The following is a 22960-nucleotide window of genomic DNA, read 5'->3' as shown; positions in this document are numbered from 1 at the left end:
TTGCTCATACAGGTATATTTAGTTAGTTATAAAATACAATTTTGGGGTGCCCTGGTGGCTCAGCTGGTTGAGTATCCAACTTTAAAAAAAAATTTTTTTTTAATGTTTATCTTTGAGACAGAGACAGACAGAGTGTGAGCGGCGGGAGGAGCAGAGAGAGACACACACACACACACACACACACACACAGAATCTGAAGCAGGCCCCAGGCTCTGACCTGTCAGCAAAGAGCCTGATGTGGGGCCCAAACCCACAAACCATGAGATCACGACCTGAGCCAAACTCGGATGCTTAACCAACTTAGCCACCTGGGCACTCAGCATCCAACTCTTGATTTTGGCTCAGGTCATGATCTCACGGTTCATGGGATCAAGCCCTACTGAATGTCTTACCTGCTCTATTATCTGTTTTTTCAGATGTGAGCTGCTGAGCATGGAGCCTACATGGGATTCTCTCTCTCCCTCTGCCCGTCCCCCACTCACACATGGTCTCTCTCAAAATAAATAAAACTAAAAAACATTAAAAAATATAGTTTTGATAAGGGTACAAGAAAATAGGTACTTTCATACACTACTTTCAGAAGCATAAAATGATATCTTTCTGGAAGGTAATCAGTGTATACGGGAAGTATTAATACATCTTTGGTTTTGACCAGGGAATGAAGCTGTAAGAAGGTATCTTAAGGAAGTTATCAAAGAGGTTTTCTCTTGGTTTCGGTTCAGGTCATGATCTCAAGGTTAGTGAGTTTGAGCCCTACATCAGGCTCTGTGCTGACACTCTCTCCCTTTCTCTCTACCCCTCCCCTGCTTGAGTGTGCTATCTCTCTCAAAATAAATAAACTTTAGGGAAAAAAAAGAGGTGTACAAATATTTGTATAAAAGAATCTTTACTACAGATTTATAAAAGCAGACCAAAGGGGACAAGAAAATTTATGGCATTTTAATTAAATATTATGTGGTCATGAAAATCACATCTTCAAGTAATAAAGACAGGAATAGTTCACAATGTATTTTACGTGAGAAAAAAAAGCACTAACGTGAACAAAATAATACTAAGTCTGATGCATGTATATATAATACATGCATAGAAAAGATTAGAAAATTATGCTAAAATACATTAAGAGTAATTTACTGCTGCATAATAGATTTTAATTTTAATTTTAATTTTGTATTTGGGTTTCTTGGTACTGTGAAAATCTTCTTTTGGTAATCTGGTAATCAAACAGAACATTTATCTTTCTTAAAGTTAAAGAAAAAGGGCTCTACTACAACTATGCCATAGAACACTATACTCACATTTACATTCATAAACAATTACAAAGCAACTATGCTTATGATCTGAAAAATGATTTGAAATTACTGCCAGCTTTTGGTATAACTTTGAACACTCCTGTTAGAAATCCAGATAATACTACAAACCTATTAAAAACTCACGGCAAGGGGCGCCTGGATGGCTCAGTCAGTTGAGCATCTGACTCTTAGGATTCTCTTTTTCCCTCTCTCTCTGCCCTTCCCCCACCCATGCTCACGCACTCTCTCCTTTCTCTCTCTTGAAAATAAACAAACATTATTAAAAAAAAAACTCATGGCTAAAAAATATAAAGTTGTAGGGGCACCTGGGTGGCTCAGTTGGTTAAGCGTCCAACTTTGGCTCAGGTCATGATCTCACAGCTTGTGAGTTCAAGCCCCGCATTGGGCTCTGTGCTGACAGCTCAGAGCCTGGAGCCTGCTTTGGATTCTGTGTCTCCCTCTCTCTCAAAAATAAATAAACATTAAATAGACATAGATATATAGATATAGATACAGATATAGATATAGATAGATAAACTTGTAGTTAAAAGTTTATAAAGTTCCTGCTACATTATTCATTATGTTTTTAAAATAAATCAATCATTAAAATATCTGTCACAACATCTCTATTACTCGGATTTCACTGAATTTATTTTTAAAAGAGTATATATTTATAAAGTTAATAGAAAAATTTCACTTACAAAATGATGTTTAATCTTAAGCCATTAAGTTAAAACAGATGAGCTATAAGAATTTAGGTTGGGCTTTAATTTTTAAGTGCATAATAGGAATACCAAGGTAAAGCTATTAGTAGGTTACACAAGAACAAATACATTTTATTTATGATCCATTTAACCAGTTAATACAGTGTTAACATTTTTCATGTCATTAAATCATCTTCTACAATGTAAGTTAAGATGAATTATAGTAGTGCCTGGATGGCTCAGTTGATTAAGTGCCCAACTTCAGCTCAGGTCATGATCTCAAGGTTTGTGAGTTCAAGCCCCACATCGGGCTCTGTGCTGACAGCTCAGAGCCTGGAGCCTGCTTCAGATTCTGTGTCTCCCTCTCTCTCTCTGTCCCTCCCCTGCTCACGCTCTGTCTCTCTCCAAAAATAAGTAAAGGTTAAAAAAATTTTGTTTTAAATGAATTATAGTACATGACATCATTTAGATATATCACAAATTACTATTTATTATCAAATATTTAAATTATTTCAAATTATTGAATGTTTTATTTTATATTTAATTTTTTTAAATGTTTATTTTTGAGAGAGAGAGAGAGAGAGAGGGAGAGAGAGAGGGAGACACAGAATCCGAAGCAGGCTCCAGGCTCTGAGCTATCAGCACAGATCCCGACATGGGTCTCGAACCCACTGACCACAAGATCATGACCTGAGCTGAAGTCAGATGCTTAACCGACTGAACCACCCAGGTGCCCCTGTTTTTATTTTTTAATTTTATTTATTTATTCTGAGAAAGAGAGCAAACGGGGAAGGGACAGAGAGAATCCCAAGCAGGCTCTGCATTGACAATGTATAGCCAATGTGGGGCTTGAACTCACAAACCCATGAAATCATGACCTGAGATGAGATCAAGAGTCAGACACTTAACCAACTGAGCCACCCAGGTGCCCCTGAATGTTTTATTTTTAAATATTTTAGTTGCTTTTAATTTTTTTTATCTCTGTACTCATCTCTGTACTCAAATATTTTCATAGATGTCTACTTACAATAAATTCCTAGGATATAAATGCTAAAGCTAAAGAAGGAAAATTCTAAGAGTTTTGTACTTTTAGCTCTTACATTTAAGCCTTTAATTCACTTTGAATTAATTTTTATACTCTTTTGTATGTGGATATTGTTGTCTCAGCACCATTTGTTGAAAGACTATTCTTTTTCACAGAATGGTCTTGATATCTTTGTCAAAACTCAAATGACTATAGATGAATCGTCACTAGTCTTTTATATTTCTCTTTTTTCCAGCCTTATCGAAAAATAACTGACATATAACACTGTGTAAGTTTAAGGTACAATTTGTTGGTTTGATATATTTATATATTGCAAAATATGTGACGAGATCACATCCAACTTAACCAACTGAGCCATCTAGGTGCCCAACCATCTCCTTTTTTTGTGGTGAGAACATTTAAGATCTATTCTCTTAGCAACTTTCAAGTCTATAATATAGTACTATGAGCTATCATCACCACGCTGTATGTTAGATCCCCAGAACTTATCTTATAACTGGAAGTTTTTACCTTTTGACTAGTACCTCCCTTTTCTCCCATTTCCCCAGCCCATGGTAACCACCACTATACTGTTTCTATGAGTTTGGCTTTTTTAGACTCCACATATAAGTGATATCATACAGTATTTGTCTTTGTGTGGCTTATTTCCCTTAGCATAATGCTCTCAAGGTTCATCCAGGTTGTTGCAAATGGTAGGATTTCCTTCTTTTTCATGGCTGAACATTTTATTGTACGTATATAAAGAAGATGTGGTATATATATATATGTGTGTGTGTATATATGTGTATACACACACACACACACACACACACACACACACACACACACACACACACACACATATATATATACATACACTTAGGTTGTTTCCATATCTTGGCTACTGGGAATAATGCTGCAGTGAACATGGGAGTGCAGATAGCTCTTTGAGACTCTGTTTTCATTTCCTTTGGATAATATACTCAGAAATGGTATTTCTGGATCAAACATGTCTCTATTTTTAATTTTGGGGGGAGCCTCCATACGGTTTTTCCATAGTGGCTGTACCAAGTTACATTCCTACCAATAGTTCACAAGCGCTCCCTTTCTCCATATCCTCACCAACACTTATCTCTTGTCTTTTTCATGATAGCCATTCTAATTGGTATGAGGTGATATCTTACTGTGATTTTGATTTGCATTTCCATGATTAGTGATGTCAGCACCTTGTCATGTATCTGTTGGCTATTTGTATGTCTTCTTTGGAAAAAAAAAGTCTATTTAGTTCATCTGTACATTTTTAAATTGGGTTATTTTCTTGTTATTGAATTGTAGGAGTTCTATACATATTTTGGATATTAATCCCTTATCAGATACATGATTTGAAAATATTTTCTGTCATTCATTCTATAGATTGCTGTCTCATTTTGTGTGTTTCTTTTGCTGTGCAGAAGTTCAGTTTGATGTAGTACTACTTATTTGTCATTGCTTTTGTTGCTTGTGCTTTTGGTGTCATATGTAAAAAAATCAGTGCCAAGACCAATGTGAAGGAGTTCTTCTCCTGTGTCTTCTTATAGGAGTTTTTGGCTCTCTTGTCAAATATTGAAAATATTGACCATATATGCAAGGGCATATTTCTCTTCTTTAAGCTAAATTTTAGCTTTTCCTGGTTTCATTTAGGACATTTCTATTTTTCTTATTGATTTATAAAAACATTTTAACTCTCACAGTCATCTGCCTTATCAGATATTTAGAGGCAGCACAGATAGGGGTTATGGTGGAAACTGTTGTCTTCCTAGGCACATGGTGGGACTGCACGTCCTAGCTTCCTCTGCTGTATGGTCTGGTCATGTGGCTAAGTCCGTCCTTCCTTCCTTCCTTCCTTCCTTCCTTCCTTCCTTCCTTCCTTCCTTCAAGTTTTATTTATTTATTTTGAGAGAGAAAGAGAGCAACAGTAGAGGAGAGGCAGAGAGAGGGAGAGAGAGAATCCCAAGCAGGCTCCATGCTGTCAGCAGAGCCTGATGTGGGGCTCAAACTCACAAACCCTGAGATCATGACCCAAGCTGAAACCAAGAGTTGGGTGCTCAAACGACTGAGCCACCCACGTGCCCCTCATGTGGATAAGTTCTTTCTAACACAATGTGAACAGAAGTAATATATGCCACTTTCACAACTAGATTTTAAGAAAATGGTATGTCTTCCTCATGTTCTCTTTCCTCTATCCACTGGATATAACTCAAATGAGTCAATGCCCCAGGCTTGGCCAAGCTGGTGATGACAGAAATTAGTTGAGTTACCTTGTTACACGGGTCCTTAAATAATTTCATGAGGTAGAACCTACCAATCTATCCTGAACTATTGCATGAGAAATAATTAACATCTATCTTATCTGAGCTATTACATTTTGGGTCTATTTTAGTGGTTTAACCTTTGTCCTAATTACTATAGAATTAGTATCTTGCATTAGGATGTTGCTGTAACAGAACATTAATAATACAGATGGCATCTGCTAAGCAGCAGAGCAGCAAGCAGTGAGGAAACAGATGCTGCAGACTGGGAAGCTTGCAATACTCATTACACCACGGCAAAACATCAGGTGACATTGTCGTCTGCATAACCTGGAAAGCAGACTAGGGTTATAGATCATATAGTTCTAGGGCAGTGTTTCTCAATCTTAGCACTTTGACTGTAGTAAAGCGCTTACTACAAGGTTTGGTACTTGGCTCAATAAATGTTAGTTACTGTTGTTATTATTATTGTATTACATGTTGAAAACATCTGGAAGGGTCAAATCACACCATGTAGTGTCTACCTTTGCTGGAATACTTAAAAATCTCCTCCTCACACTCAGATCAGATAAATATTGACCCATGTTTTTGTCTGTTACATTTATCTTTAATGAACCTATAATTTGGCCCAGTATGATGTAGGGATCAAAAGTTTTCTTTTTCTAGAGAACTTCAACTTCATTACCTTTATGATCTGTTATTTTCCCACTGTTTGAAGTGTACCTTTTCAGAGTTTATTTACACATTCTTAATATCTAACTAAAATCAATTGTGCTTGCTAGGAAATGAGTCTGAAGTTCAGTATACTAGATAAAGTTTTTAACCCATAAAGCTTAGGGTACATTCTTGTTGACAAGAATACCATAAAAAACATACTTTCTTTCACTTAAAAGATAACTTTCTGAATTCACATGCTGTTGGCACTCTCAACAGACATTTTTATTTAGAGCATTTTTATTTTTGGTAAGAACCAAAAAAATCCCTACATCTTCATGGTTTGTCTGCACATTGCCTGCATTGAAGATAAAGTTACAAAGGAAGAGCACCCATGAGTTTAATGCTTGGAAACTCCCTTTGTACTTTCATTTAGATTGGTCATGCTTGGTCACTCAGGTGAAGTTAACTCTCTCTTCTCTATTTTTATACCAGAAAGATATATAAGGTCTGTTAGGGAAAATACTAATCTAATATTAGTCTTCAGTATTTTTAGAGTGAGAACAATTCCCTATGCTTTTGTGTTTACTTATATATATCAACTTTATTATGGTAAGAAAATTTAGTTAAGATATATAAGAACTTATTAATACAGATAAAACATTAAGTTATATTGATTAGTGGAAAATCAGGGAAGATGGAAAGAGAAATGAATACTTAAAGAACACTTACTATGTATGAACCATTTACATGATTTTACAACTCTTGAAAGGATATTGTTAGAGATATTTCCGTAGATGAAGAAACAGGATCTTATAGGCTAAGAAATATAAGGCAATGAAAACCTAGTCCTGGAGGAGGGCTTTCTTGATAGAATTATCTGCTTTTTCTTAAGGTGAACAGTTCACATTTTCTAGAGCCCCTGGCCACACTGAAGCAAACAGAACTACTCCACTACTTCTAATATACTACAACTTTCAAAAATTTTGTTACTAGAAGTGGAAAGAATAAAAGGAACTTATGAAGTTACTGTACTACAATAGAAAATAAAATGTAATACTGGATATTAAGAAAAATAAGATATGCCAGAAAACATGAGATACCTAACAGTCTTGGAGCAGAAAGGAAGGTTACAGTTAGGGAAGAAGGACATTCTTTGAGAAATAGTCTTGAGAGGGTCTCCTAAGCATCAGAAACTAAGGCAGCAAGGTAAACTCTGGATCTCAGAAATGTATAGGTGGTGATGCACTCTTATCAATTCATTAATGAGTTCTTTTTCAAAATATCTCTAATCTCTAATTCTGCTTTCTGAAACATTTATGTACATTCTGAAAGTGAACTCTCTCTCTTAAAGGCCACGTGATAGCTAAGTTGACACTAATTCTCCTTATAAAATAAGTTAAACATCTAATTTATAGCTGTAAAAAACCAGATATTACTAATATATCACCAAAATTTTACCCAAATGAATGTATTAAACATGAATGTACAAAAAGTTGTTCAACAAACATTTATCAAGAGCCTACTATCTGCCAGGCATTATTCTAGGTAGCAGGGACACTGCATGGAAGAAAAATCAGACCAAAATCTCCGTTCTTAAATATTATGTCTGGTCATAATAAATACAATACATATATAAATAAAGAAACAGAGAATGAGGAAAAGGATGCTAATTGGGTAGCCACATTTGAACAAAGAACTGAATGAAGTAAAGGAGTAATAAGTTATGTGGATATCTGAGAAAATAGCTTGCTGAGGAAATAGGCAAGGGCAAAGGCCCTGAGGTAAGAGTATGATTGCTGTGGAATAAAAGAAGGCCAACACAGCTGAAGTACAGTGAGGGAAAGAGTGGTAGATTACATAGGACCTTGGTAAGAATTTTGACTTTTAAACTGAATGAGAAGAGAAATTACTAGTAGGTTTTGAGCAAAGGAATGACATAATCTGATGACATAATCTGATTTCAGTTTGCTTATTTATTTAAAATGTATTTATTTTTGAAAGAGACAGAAAGAGAGAGAGAGACAGAGTGCAAATGGGGGAGGGACAAAGAGAGGGGAACAGAAGATCTGAAGCGGGCTCTGCACTGACAGCAGAGAGCCTGGTGTGGGGCTCAGACTCACAAACAGTGAGATCATGACCTGAGCTAAAGTTGGACACTTAACGGACTGAGCCACACAGACACCCCATGATTTTGGTTATAGAAAGCTCACTTTGGCTAGTGAGTGGAGAACAGACATTAAAGGGAAAAGCGGAAGGAAGCAGAGTCAATTAGAAGAGTCTTGCTAAAATACATGCAAGAGATAATAATAATGGTGGCTTGATTTAGAATAGTAGCAGTGGAGGTGGGGTAAATTGGTTCTATTTTAAAGGCAGAGCTGAAGGAATTTACCGTTGGGATGGATGTGAGGTTTGGAGGGGCAATAAGAATGGCACTGATGCTTCTGGCATGAGCAACTGCAATGATATAGTTGATGCTACTGAGATTGGGTAGCTTTGAGAGTAGCAAGTTTGGGAGGGGGAAATCAAAGGCTGCGTCGGTGACCAGAGTGAGTGGTTAGGAGATGAGTAATACACAAAGACACTGAGCATAAGTAAATACATGAGGATTACTGGAGCGAAGTTTCTCACTGTCAAAAAGACATTTATATACAAATATAGAAAAGGGGGAAGCTAGAAAGAATCTTAAGGTACTGGATTGGAATTGGACATTTCAATGTGAATTTCTGTTTACACAAACATAATACACACACACACACACACACACACTGATATATAAATAAATATAGCTCTGTGTGTGTGTGTGTGTGTGTGTGTATACACACACACTGAAAGGGGCTAGAAGCAACAGGCACACCAAGTGCCCAGAACTTAGTGTCTAAATATTATCTTCCACTAAAATGAAATAGGAGTGTTTGAGGAAACAGTTGATTCCAGAGTTGGGGCAAGGAAAGTAAATGATAAGCCTGGAACATCTTTCACAGAAAGGAAACGTCTAGAGAATGATGAGGACATATGTGAAGGACATGAGCTAGTTCAAAGGGACCCCCTACTGGTTGAGTATGGAGCAATTTGAGCATAATTAATATTAATAACAGCAACAAATTTCAATCCACTGAATAAAACAGAAATCCACAACCATGATAATGTAAACAATATCTGTAATATCCAGTCATATGCTCTTCCTATAATCCAACCCTATCTCTTGCCACACCCCTGCCACACATTATACTGTAAAGATACTGAACTACTTATCTCTGAAGTACAGAATTATTGTTATCTCTATATTTGAAATGTTCTCACTTTGCCTGTCTGCCAGGAAAACTGAACTTGATTCGATTCTATAAATATTTACTGAGCACTCTTCTATGAAATAAAACACAGTAGTAAACCATACACAGTTCCTCCTTTCAAGACCTTATAATCTACTGAGTGAGGCACAACAAGTCTTAGTTCAAAAGCTATTTCTGTGAAGCCTTTCCTGACTTTCCTCCTGTTTCCTCCAGTCTCATTACATTTGTACACACTGCCATTAGAGCATTTCTTATTGTAAAATAATTGTTTACTTGCCTGCTTAACTCTGCATTGTCGTTCCATGTGTGGAGCCTGTTTTTCATTTTTGTGTCCCTAGTACTTAGCACCATAAATAGATTTATACATTAATACATTCAACGACTATATATGCTGGGTACCATATGAGGCTCCAGGGATACAAGTAAAAAGTAGACCCAACTTTGCTCTCATGAAATTTAAAGTATAGTAGGGTTGGGAAAAGAAGGTAAAGAGTACACTCAAGAATATAATTACAAATTAAAAGAAATATTATAAGGGAAGGAAGGCTGATGCTGTGAGAACTGTAACAGGAGAAGCTGGTATGGTTTGGGAAAGGCATCCCTAAAGAGATAGGTTTGAACTAGAATGTGAACCATGATTAACAGTTAAGAAAGTAATGAGGAGTCTGGGTGGCTCAGCTGGTTAGCTTCCGACTCCTGGTTTCAGCTCAGGTCATGATCTCAACAGTTTGTGAGTTCAAGCCCCACATCGGGTTCTGTGCTGACAGAGCGGAGCCTGCTGGGGTTCTCTCTTTGCCCTCTCTGTCCCTCCCTCCACTCACACTGTTTCTCTCACTCAAAATAAATAAATAAAAACCTTAAAAAGAAGAGTTACAGGGGCACCTGGGTGGCTCAGTCGGTTAAGCGTCCGACTTCAGCTCAGGTCACGATCTCGCGGTATGTGAGTTCGAGCCCCGCGTCAGGCTCTGTGCTGACTGCTCAGAGCCTGGAGCCTGTTTCAGATTCTGTGTCTCCCTCTCTCTCTGACCCTCCCCCATTCATGCTCTGTCTCTCTCTGTCTCAAAAATAAACGTTAAAAAAAAATTAAAAAAAAAAAAAGTTACAGTAAGTGGGTATAATGATGAAAAGGATGGTTTAGGCCAAGGGATGAACAAGTGCAAATACCCTGGAGCAGAGAGCTTGGTACTGGTGAGGAACTGAAAGACAGTCAATGACTGAAGTGCAGAGTGATGGGGGGAGATATGAAATGAGGAAAAAGGACAGGCACATAAGCAAAAAGCAGAAACAACTCAAATGTCCATCAACTGATGAATGGATAAACAAAATGTGGCATGTCCATACAGTGGAGTATTATTCAGCCATAAAAAAAGATTAAGTATTGATACACACTATAACATGGATGAATTTTGGAAACATTATGCTAAGTGAAAGAAGCCACACACAAATGGCTACTACATACTACAAGATCCTGTTTATATGAAATGTCTAAAAGAGGAAAATCCATAGATACAGAAAGTAGATTTAGTAGTTGCCAGGAGGTGGTAGGAAAACAGGGAGTGACTACTAATAGGGTACAGGGGTTCTTTTGTGGGTAATGAAAACTTTCTGGAATTAGATTGTGGTCATAGTTATAAAACCTTGTGAATATAATAAAAAACACTGAATTGTATACTTTAAAATGGTAAATTTTATGTTACATGAATTATATCTGAGTTTTAAAAGATAAAGTTAGCAGAGAACATACATCTTTTAAATTATCTTGAGGCTTTCCAGTTTTATCTTCAGAATAGTAAGTGTACAAGAGCAGATGCTCCAAAAATTACTTTTTAAACAAAGCTTATTTATTTATTTTGAGAGAGAGAGAGAGAGAAAGAGAGTGAGACTGGGGTACGGGCAGAGAGAGAGACAGAGAATCCCAAGCAGGCTTCACACTGTCAGTGCAGAGCCCAATTAGAACTTGATTTCACCAACTGTGAGATTGTGACCTGAGCCAAAATCAAGAGTTGGACACTTAAATGACTTAGCTACTCAGGCGCCCCCCAAAATTACTTCTTTTTAAAAAATGTTTGTTTATTTTTGAGAGAGAGACAGAGCACAAGTCGGGGAGGGACAGAGAGAGAGGGAGACACAGAATCCAAAGCAGGCTCCAGACCCTAAGCTGTCAGCACAGAGCCCAACACAGAGCTCGAACTCACAGACTGTGAGATCATGACCTGAGCCAAAGTCAGACACTTAACCAACTGAGCCATCCAGGCACCCCCAAAATTACTTTTTGAACAAATAAAAAGACTTTTTTTTTTAACGTTTTATTTTTTATTTATTTTTGAGACAGGGAGAGACAGAACATGAACAGGGGAGGGTCAGAGAGAGGGAGACACAGAATCTGAAACAGGCTCCAGGCTCTGAGCTGTCAGCACAGAGCCCGACGTGGGGCTCGAACTCACGGACCGCGAGATCGTGACCTGAGCCGAAGTCGGCCGCTCAACCAACTGAGCCACCCAGGCGCCCCATAAAAAGACTTTTTGATAGATAAACTCAATAGTCTGTAATAGTGAGAGATGCGTCATTTGATTTAAAACTATTATTTATAATTCTGCTTCCTAGAAAATGTCTTTAGGCAGACCTGAAGATTTATTCAGAGTTACTCCTTTCCAGAGAGTCATCTGTTAGATGTGCTATCTTATTTGTAGTTATGCCTTGATGCGTCTATCACAAAAAGATAATACGTGAAGATGAACCAGGGCCCAGATTACAAGTAGGATGAGAATCACTGTGGCACAGATATCTCAGTGGGGAGTCCTGAATGGGAGTTTGTCTTGCCAAATAATATTTTATCTCTAACTATAAATCTTAATTTCCTAAACAAGATTTTAGTCTAATTTCCAAAATGATAGTGCTGAAGTAGAATTTCAGAAAGCCCCATAAACATGCTACTGTTTTTTGGCAGCATTAAAGGCCATGAACTACTCCATGAGCATAAGGCCTACGTCAGGATGCTTCTGACTAATCATCTTCACTTCAGAGATCCAGCCTTAATGGTTTTATAATAGCAATGTTAAAAGATATGCCACAAATTGATAAAAATAACAAAAGAAAAACCAAGACCAGTTAGTCTTCCCTTTAAAACTTGTTGAGTACTACTAACATTAAGGCCTCATTCAAGGATTCACCTTACGTGACAAACATGGTTTTTATTATACACACGTGTACATATACAGTTCTATATACATTACTACCTTTTCTACAGATTTTTTTCTTCCTGAGAGAGACTGAGAGCATGAGTAGTAGTAGGAAAGAGAGAGAATCTCAAGCAGGCTTCACACCCAATGTGGAGCCCAATGCCTGTTCTTAGGGTTGTTCTTAGGGTTGTGAGATCATGACCTGAGCCAAAATCAAGAGTCAGATGGCTTAACTGACTGAGCCACCCAGACACCCCAGTTTTTTTTTTTTAATTAAAGTTTATTTTTGAGAGAGAGGGAGAAAGCACACATGGGGAAGGGGTAAAGAGAGAGGAAGAGAGAGAATCCCAACCAGGCTGCATGCTGTCAGGGTGTAGCCCGACGTGGGGCTTGATCCCATGAACCATGAGACCATGACCTTAGCGGAGACCATGACCTTAGCGGAGACCATGACCTGAGCTGAAATCAAGAGTCAGACACTTAATCAACTGAGCCACCCAGGCACCCCCATAGCATGTTATTTGTGATAAATACAATTCTTGGGTTGACTGAGTGGCTCAGTCAGTTAAGCATCCAACTTTGGCTCAGGTCATGATCTCACGGTTCAAGCCCTGTGTCAGGATCTGTGCTGATAGCTCAGAGCCTGGAGCCTGCTTCAGATTCTTTGTCTCCCTCTCTCTCTGCCCCTCCCCCATTCATGCTCGGTCCCTCTCAAAAATAAATAAAATGTTAAAATTTTTAACGAAAAAATTAAAAATTAAAAAAAAGAGAAATACAATTATTATGTTTAAAGGCTTTACTGAATGAAATTTAAAACCTACACATTGGTCATACCAGATAAACATCACCAAATGCACACAAGTGAGACCTGACCTTCATCACAGGAATAGGGCACTATATTCAGAAAAACACCTGTCCATTGCTAGGGACTATTTTAAGCCACGACTAAGCACCTCAGTGATAGAATATAATCTCTATTATATTTTGTGACATCATTACATCAGTATGAGAATCATAACCAACAGCCACCAAAATTTACCAGCAATAGATGACTATTGTTTGCCTTTTCAAAAAGGTCTTAAAAGGAGAAAGAGAGGGAGAAGTCTTGATAAATGATTTATAAACAAAGAAAACTTGCTAAAGCCATAAATGGCTAAGAATGTTGAAGATTCTGTTAGTTCAAATATCACTTCCTTTCTTAACCCCAAAGCTAATGCCATCAATGTCTACTACGTCAAATTTTTAACCAACAATAAATATATCACAGAATCAAGGAAGATTACTGGATACCTAATATAATTAGGTATAATTCCAGTGAGTAAAAACAATTCAATATTTCTATTATATAAAAAAACAAATATAATAATTAAACTTGAAAATATACTTCATAGAAAACTGCATTAAAAAGCTAACATCCAGGGGTGCCTGGATGGCTCAGTTGGGTGTCCAACTTTGGCTCAGGTCATGATCTCACAACTGGTGGGTTCGAGTCCCACATCAGGCTCTGTGCTAGTAGCACAGAGCCTGGAACCTGCTTCAGATTCTGTGTCTCTGTCTCTCTGCTCCTCTCCTGCTCACGTTCTCTCTCTCTCTCTCTCTCTCTCAATCTCTCAAAAATAAATAAACATTAAAAAAAACTCATAGTCAAATATCTAACCTAATATTTAGTTGAAGAAAAAAAAGGGCTACTTTTTAAAAATTTTTTTAAAAATTTTTTAACGTTTATTTATTATTTTATTTATTTTTTTAATATATGAAATTTATTGTCAAATTGGTTTCCATACAACACCCAGTGCTCATCCCAAAAGATGCCCTCTTCAATGTCTATCACCCACCCTACCCTCCCTCCCACCCCCTCATCAACCCTCAGTTTGTTCTCAGTTTTTAAGAGTCTCTTATGCTTTGGCTCTCTCCCACTCTAACCTCTTTTTTTTTTTTCCTTCCCCTCCCCCATGGGTTTCTGTTAAGTTTCTCAGGATCCACATAAGAGTGAAAACATAAGGTATCTGTCTTTCTCTGTATGGCTTATTTTACTTAGCATCACACTCTCCAATTCCATCCACATTGCTACAAAGGGCCATATTTCATTCTTTCTCATTGCCACGTAGTATTCCATTGTGTATATAAACCACAATTTCTTTATCCATTCATCAGTTGATGGACATATAGGCTCTTTCCATAATTTGGCTATTGTTGAGAGTGCATCTATAAACATTGGGGTACAAGTGCCCCTATGCATCAGTGCTCCTGTATCCCTTGGGTAAATTCCTAGCAGTGCTATTGCTAGGTCACAGGGTAGGTCTATTTCTAATTTTTTGAGGAACCTCCACACTGTTTTCCAGAGTGGCTACACCAATTTGCATTCCCACCAACAGTGCAAGAGGGTTCCCGTTTCTCCACATCCTCTCCAGCATCTATAGTCTCCTGATTTGTTCATTTTGGCCCCCTACCTTTTAAGAAATAGCACAACAGCCCTGAGATACAGCACAGAGGCAGTAGTTAGGAAAATGCCTGGGGTATATGGGAGGATTTATTTACTAATCTCCAAGTGTGTGCTGGAGGGGTAGGTCATTGGGAGATTTCTCCAAGAACAAAAGAGCTGCTGGTGGGTGCTATTTCCCTCCTGCAGCCTAGATACACTGACACCAGCAGAACCATTTCAGTGCCAACACTCTCCACCTAGCTCACTAACAGACTGCCCTTCCCACCCATCTGTACTTCGGCAGATCCACACCCTCAAACCAGTTGGCCTTGGCAAGAGTTTCGGGCAGCTGCAGGTTCCCTCCCACAGCAGACTTCCACACACCTTGCTAATACCTCCTGCCTCACTCCCATATTTTCCTATGCCCTGCCCCCTTCCAATATACCGTAGGCCAGAACCCTTTCAAAGTGGTACCACAAGCCTGAAAGTGTGCAAGCAGCACCAACAAGGGCCAGCACCACTCCAAAATGACTTCTACCCCAGGAAGGGTGGAAGATAACCACATACACCAGTCAGACTGTGGCCCCAGCAGTGGGCTGGGGGCAGACCTGTGGTCTGACTGCAGACCCCACCCCAAAAGAAGCTTCTTGGGGGACAATACAGGGAAAGTGCCCTGCACTTTGGTGCTACTGCATCTCTAACAAATGCCTGGTCTGACTCAACTCAAGCCCAAGGTGGCTTCAGACTAGCCCACTAACAACACAGGGATTAAACCCTGCAGAGAGAGACAGGCAGAGAGAGACACTGCAGATGACTAGACTGAAGGTAAAAGCGACTCAGCCACATGTAACACACACATGAAACACCAGGTGCTGGTGAGCAGCGGATTACACTGCAGGGCACGCCAGGACCTCTTGTTCATAAGGCCACTACTTTCAAGAGCAAGAGACACAGCTAACTTTCATAACACATAGAAACAGATGCAGAGAGTTAGACAAAAAGAGGAGACGGAGGAATATGTCCTAAATGAAAGAATTCCACATATGAGTGAAATCATACAGTAGCTGTCTTTTTCTGACTGGACAGCAACATGTACAAAAAGGAAACTGGACCACTTTCTTACACCATACACAAAAATAAACTCAAAATGGATTAAGACCTAAATGTGAGATCTGAAATTATAAAAATCCTAGAGGAGCACAGGCAGTAACTTCTCTGACATTGGCAGTAGTAGCAATGTTTTTCTAGGTAAGTCTCCTGAGGCAAGGGAGATAAAAGCAAAAATGAACCATTGGGAGGACATCAAAATAAAAACCTTTTGCACAGCAAAGGAAACAATCAACAAAACTAAAAGTGAACCTATTGAATAGAAGAAGATATTTGCAAATGACATACCTGATAAAGTGTCGGTCAGTATTTAAAATATATAAACACACACACACAAAAACACAACACAAAAAAACCCACCAAATAATTCAATTTTAAAATGGGCAAAGACACGAACAGATGTTTTTATAAAGAAGACATACTGATGGCCAATAGACACATGAAAAGATGCTCAATATCATTAGTCATCAGGAAAATACAAATTAAAACCACAATGAGATATCATTCGCACCTATCAGAATGACTAATATCAAAAACACAAGAAACAACAAGTGTTGGTGAGGATGTGGAGGAAAAGGAACCCTCATTTACTGTTAGTGGGAATGCAAACTGGTACAGCCTCTGTGGAAAACACTATGGGGATTCCTCAAAAAATTAAAAATAGAATTCCCATATGATCCAGTAATTCCATTACTGGGTGTTTACCCAAAGAATACAAAAACACTAATTCAAAGAGATATATGCACCCTTATGTTTATTGCAGCATTATTTACAATAGCTCAATTACGGAAGCAACCCAAGTGTCCACTGATAGATAGATGGGATATATATATATATATACACACACACACACATACATACAATAAAGTATTACTCGGCCATAAAAAAGAATGAAACACTGCCATTTGCAACAACATGGATGGATCTAGAGCATAATGTGAAGTGAAATAAGTCAGGGAATGACAAATACTATATAATTTCACTCCTATGTGGAATTTAAGAAACAAAACAAACGAACAAAGAAAAAAAGAGACAAAAATATACTCTTAAATATAGAGAAGAAACTTATGGTTACCAGAGGGGAGATGAAGAGGATTAAGAGTACGCATATCATGATGAGCACTGAGTAATGTATAGAATTGTTGAATCACTGTATTACACACCTGAAAGTAATATAACACTGTAAGTTAACAATACTGGAATTAAGAAAAAAAAAGGAAATGGTTAAAATGGTAAATTTTATGTGTATTCTAACAAAATAATTCTTTTTTATAGCTAATGCTTTAAAAATTTTTTTCATGTTTATTTTTGAGACAGAGAGAGAGAGAGAGAGAGAGAGAGGGAGAGAACCCCAAGCAGGCTCTGTGCCATCTGTGCAGAGCCCAACACACGACCCGATCCCACAAACTGTGAGTTTATGACCTGAGCCGAAATCAAGAGCCAGACACCCAACTGACTGAACCACCCCAGCGCCCATTTAACAAAATAATTCTTTAATTTTTTTTAACTTTTATTTATTTCTGAGACAGAGACAGAGCATGAGTGGGGGAGGGGCAGAAAGAGAGAGAGAGAGAGAGAGAGAATCCGAAGCAGGCTCCAGGCTCTGAGCTGTCAGCACAGAGCCCAACGCGGGGCTTGAACTCACAACCAATGAGATCATGACGTGAGCTGAAGTCAGTCAGTCAACCAACTGAGCCACCCAGGCACCCCTAACAAAATAATTCTTAAGAAGTTGGTTTTTTGCTTTCCCCAAAAGATCTCAGAACAAGGCAAAGATGTCCACTCTTACCACTTCTATTCACCATTGTACTAAGGATCCTAGCCAATGGAGTAAGGCAAGAAATAAAAAGATTTATGGATTAAAATGACAGAAATAAAGTATGTTTATTTAGTTTGACATGATGATGGTCATTTAAAATGGTAAGGAATCCACAAAAAAGCTACTAGAACCAATAAGTGAATTTAGGAAGACTGTAGGATACAGGTCATATAGCAGACTGCATTTGCAAAAAAAACCAGCCATAGCCCTATTTCTGGGGCCACATATTCTTATATAACTTTGCCACACTACACTAAGAAGCAGAATATATCCCATCAATCCATCTTGATTCTGGGTAGAACCTTGTAACTGTTTCAATGAATGGAATGCAGAAAAGAGACTGTATGACCTTTGAGACTATTACATAAAAGGCTATATTGCCTGTGCCCGGCCAGCCTCCCTCCCCTCCTCAGAAAATCTGTCTTTCGCCCAACCACGACACTGTGAAAAAGCCCAGGTGACACAAAGAAGCCAAATGGAGAAACTCCAGCTGGTAGCTCCAGCAGGTCTCAGCCAATAGGGAGTATCAAGCACTAAATCATATGAGAAAGTACGCTCTCAAAAGAATTCAGCTGCTAGCCTTTGACCTGCTCTAGCTGAGGTGGAGTGCTACAGAAACAAGTTGTCCCCACTGAGCCCTATCCTAAGTGTAGATTCAAGAGAAAAATAAATGCTTTTGCTGTTTTAAGCCACTTAGCTTTACGGTAATCTGTTATGCAGAGTAACACAGTAACTGCTATAGGTCAATATATAAAAATTTCTATATATTAATAAAATGATTAAAAGATGAAATGAAAACATAATGGTTACAGTAACATTGACACACTTAGGAATAAATTTAACAAAATATATTTAGGACTGTTGAGGAAGGCAGAATTAGAAGATGATCCCAACAATCCTTGCCCTTATATAATCTGGTTGTGGGGAGAATTTACAAATGATGAGATACTATTCCTGTGACTATGTTCTATGAAAAAAGAGAAATTGTCTGGTAGGCCTAACTGCATCTCAAGAGCCCTTTAAAAGCAGAGAATTTTCTATTAGTAGCAAAAGAGGAGGAAGTTAGAAATTAAAAACATGAAAAGGAGTGTACATGTTGGTTTGGAGATAAAGGGAGTCATGTGGCATAAACCTGAGAGCAACCTCTAGGAGCTGAGAGTGACTTTCAGCCTGCTGCCAGCAGCAAAACAAGGCCTTAAGTCCTATAACCACAAGGAACAGGATTCTATCAGCCATCTAAATGACCCTGGAAGTGGATTCTCTCAGTCTCCAGATAAGAACCCAGCCCAGGAAAAATCAAAATCAAGGTTTTGCCCTTGTGAGAGCCTAAGCAGAGGACCCAGCTGAGCCTACTTGGACTTTCAACCTACAGAACTGTGACAACAGTAAATGGAGATATTCAAAGTCTCTAAGTTTGTGTTGATTTGTTACATAGTGATAAAAACTAAATATAACTGCAAAGGAACAAGAGAGACATTTTAGGGGACAGAAATATTCTATACACTGATTGTGATTATGACAGTGATTACATAGGTGTATACATTTGTCAAAACCCAACCAACTGTATATTTAAAATAGATGCATTTTAGTGTATATTAATTATACCTTAATATAGTTGATTTCAGAAGAGCTAGTTTCTGGGGCACCTGGGTGGCTCAGTTGGTTAAGTGTCCGACTTCAGCTAAGTCAAGATCTCATGTTTGTGAGTTCAAGACCTGTATGGGTTTTTGCACTGTCAGTGCAGAACCTGCTTGGGATTCTCTCTCTCTGTTGCTTCCCCACTTGTGCCCTCCCTCTCAAAATAAATAAACTTAAAAAAAAATAAAAGAGCTGGCTTCTGTCTGGTTTTCTCCTTATACCTCTTGTCATCATATACACTACACTCATAAGTAGTTTTATGTGTTCTCTGCTTCAGTACCCCTCATTTACTGATTCTCTAGCCCAAGAATCCAAATAAGCCCTCAAGCCAGAATATTCAATTGTCACTGGAGGGTGTGAGCAATAGATTATCATGATCTGATTTATATTTAAAAAAATTTTTTTTAATGTTTATTTTTGAGAGAGACAGAGGCAGAATGCAAGTGGGTTAGGGACAGAAAGAGAGGGAGACACAGAACCCAAAGCAGACTCCAGGCTCCGAGCTGTCAGCACAGAGCCCAACGTGGGGCTTGAACCCATGAGCCGTGAGATCATGACCTGAGCTGACGTCACACACTCAACCGACTGAGCCACCCAGGCGCCCCTGATTTACATTTTTATTTTTTTTATTTTTTTTTTTCAACGTTTTTTTATTTATTTTGGGGACAGAGAGAGAGACAGAGCATGAACGGGGGAGGGGCAGAGAGAGAGGGAGACACAGAATCGGAAACAGGCTCCAGGCTCCGAGCCATCAGCCCAGAGCCTGACGCGGGGCTCGAACTCACGGACCGCGAGATCGTGACCTGGCTGAAGTCGGACGCTCAACCGACTGCGCCACCCAGGCGCCCCCTGATTTACATTTTTAAAAGATTACTAGGAAAAGTCTAGCATGGAGATCATCCATGTAAAACTTAGAATTCCATAAGAAATTTGCTAGTTGGAAAATCATATCTTAGAACAGTTGTTTCCAAATTGTATTTCAAGGAGCCCTAGTATCCAATATAATGCCTCAGGACAAAAAGAAAGAAATAGAAGATGACATATGTCGGTATGGGAAATGGGGAAAACACACAAAGGGGAAACAGCCTCACAAGTTTTAACCCAATAGCTTCCTTTCACCTGCTTTATGTTTAAGGATTCCATGTAGGAGTTAGTAGCAGTTGTTCAAATGTTAAATATTTTTTAAACTACTGCTTTATAAGTTTGGTAAAAATGGGCAAGAAGCATCCTGATTTTCTGCTTTTGTGTCACAGGGAGCCAACTATAACATAACCAATAGAGCAAGGGAAAGGATTCACCACCTCATATTCCTTAAGACGTATAGGAGCTGCTCAAGAGAATTATAATCTTCTTATTTCTGGCTCACTGATGGTATGAATCATGTCTAATTCATCTTTGTATCCCCAAGTGCCTATCACCTAGTACACACTGAAATACTTGCTGAGCTTAACATGACATACAAACAATGTTAAAAGGTGTAATAAAAAGTGCTGTAACACTTTAAAATCTAACACTCTTTGGTAAAGTTACTAAAACATATCACTCCTAGGTATATTTCTTTAAGAACTTCTTGCACAAGTACACTAGGAGACACGTACAAGAATGTTTGATAGCAGTACCATTTACAACAGTAAAACAAAAACAACAAAAATTTCAGTCAAGAACATCAATAAGTAATTTATGACATATACACAATGAAATACTATATAGCAAAATAACGAATAAACTAAAGTTAAAAATCCATACTAATCCACAAATATAATATTCAGTGGGGAAAAAAAGCAAGGTGTAAAATATTACAGGGTACGATACCATCTAAGACAACACAATGTATCGTGAGAATGGTGGTTACGATGTGGTGGATGAGAGAGAAGTATTTTAGGACAAGTCGCAGAAGAGGCTTCCATTTTACTAGTAGTCTTTCCTTTCTGAAGCTCAGTGGTGATTAATGGGTATTCATTTATTATGCTTTGAGTGTATTTCTACTTAGAAAATTTCATATTCAGTTTAAAGTTCTGCACCAAGGATTGGCAACTAAGGCCTGTAGGCCAAATCAACCTCAACACCTATTTTTGTAAGTAAAGTTTTACTGGAACACAGCCATTCATTTGTTTATGTAGTGTCAGTGATTATACTATGTAGTGTCAGAGTTGAGTGGTCGTGACAGAGAAGTCTGAAGTATTTACTCTTAGGTGCTTCACAGAAAATGCTTGCCAACCCCTGTTCTATTTCCAGGTATAGAGTGCAAATGAAGGAGAATTTAATTCTGAAACAACACAAATAAATCATGGTGATGGTTACTGGGAAAAATGATCAGCAGGTGTGATGATAGCCAGATTATAAAAAAAAAGAATAGGAGGAAAACAAGGAAAAACTAAATAAGCTTTAGAGCACTGCTGTCTAATAGAACTTTCTGAGATGATGGAAATATTCTATATCTGCACTGTTCAATATGGAAGCCACTAGCCACATGTGACTTTGGAGCACCTGAAATGTGGCTATTGTGACTGAGGAACAAAACTTAAAATTTTATTTATTTTTAATTATTTTAAACAGTCACGTGTACCATACTGTACAGTGCACCGTTAGAGCTCTGGAGGACAGATTGATAGCAGGTGTCACCTGAAAACTAGGCTAGGGTGCTTATTCAAAGGAACGACAGGGGACAGAGTTGCCTCCAATTTAGAAAATTTCGGCCACTGATGGAAAGGCAAACCATGGATAATCATAAGGGTATGGTTAATATATACACTTGGGATTCAAACAATATTAATAAAAATTGGACCAAATGACTACTCTTTTCTAAGAAAGAGGGCATAAAGAAAGAGGATACAAAGTAAGAAAAGCAGAGAGCCAACCTTGAGATTTGGGGATTTCCATGCTAATTTGTTAAGCGAACAAACATTATTAGGTGAATGAGAAGTACAATAGCTAGAGAGTTAGTTGGCAGGGAAACCAGAAGAGCTATGATTTAAAATTTTGAAAAACGAGTTCTACAATCTCCCAAGTGAATGAGGAAGGCTTTTGGAGTAATAAGTAATTAGCTAGAAAAGCCATAAAAATAAGGGACCTAGATACCAATAATGACTTTTTCTTCATTTAATCAAAACAAACATCTGCAAAAGATATGCCATGTTATCGTATTTTCTAGGTTTCTGTCACATAGAAAGATGTTTAACTTTTATTACTTTGTTCAATTATATAGTACATATTTTATATATATATAAATATATACAAAATGTACATAATATGTATATTTATGTATGTACAATATGTACATACAATATGTACAAAATATGTACATATTTTATATATATGTATATATATAAAATAACATATATAACAAATTACTTCGTTCAATTATATATAATAAATATATCACCCAGATATATTTAGCTTCCACTGAAGACGATAAGCATTTGTCTAGAAATAAGGTCCTAGTGTTACAAAACTTTTCAAATCCTTCATTAGATTGACATTCCTTCTCTTTTCTACTATGATACACTGTGCTTCATCCCTCCTTATCCAAACCACTAAGAAAAT

At 37.9% G+C, this 22960-nt stretch overlaps 1 protein-coding gene across 4 annotated transcripts in view; it reads right to left on the bottom strand.

Annotated features, from left to right (window-relative positions):
* The window catches only part of FCHSD2 (FCH and double SH3 domains 2), a 296241-nt gene that overhangs the window by 94608 nt on the left and 178673 nt on the right, over positions 1-22960 (bottom strand). The gene's annotated exons all lie outside the window — the stretch shown is intronic.

This window comes from Panthera tigris, chromosome D1 (genome assembly GCF_018350195.1).
Source record: "Panthera tigris isolate Pti1 chromosome D1, P.tigris_Pti1_mat1.1, whole genome shotgun sequence".
In the NCBI taxonomy this organism is placed as follows: domain Eukaryota; kingdom Metazoa; phylum Chordata; class Mammalia; order Carnivora; family Felidae; genus Panthera; species Panthera tigris.
The sequence above is the reverse complement of the archived record's forward strand: the minus strand, read 5'-3'. Positions and strand labels throughout refer to the sequence as shown.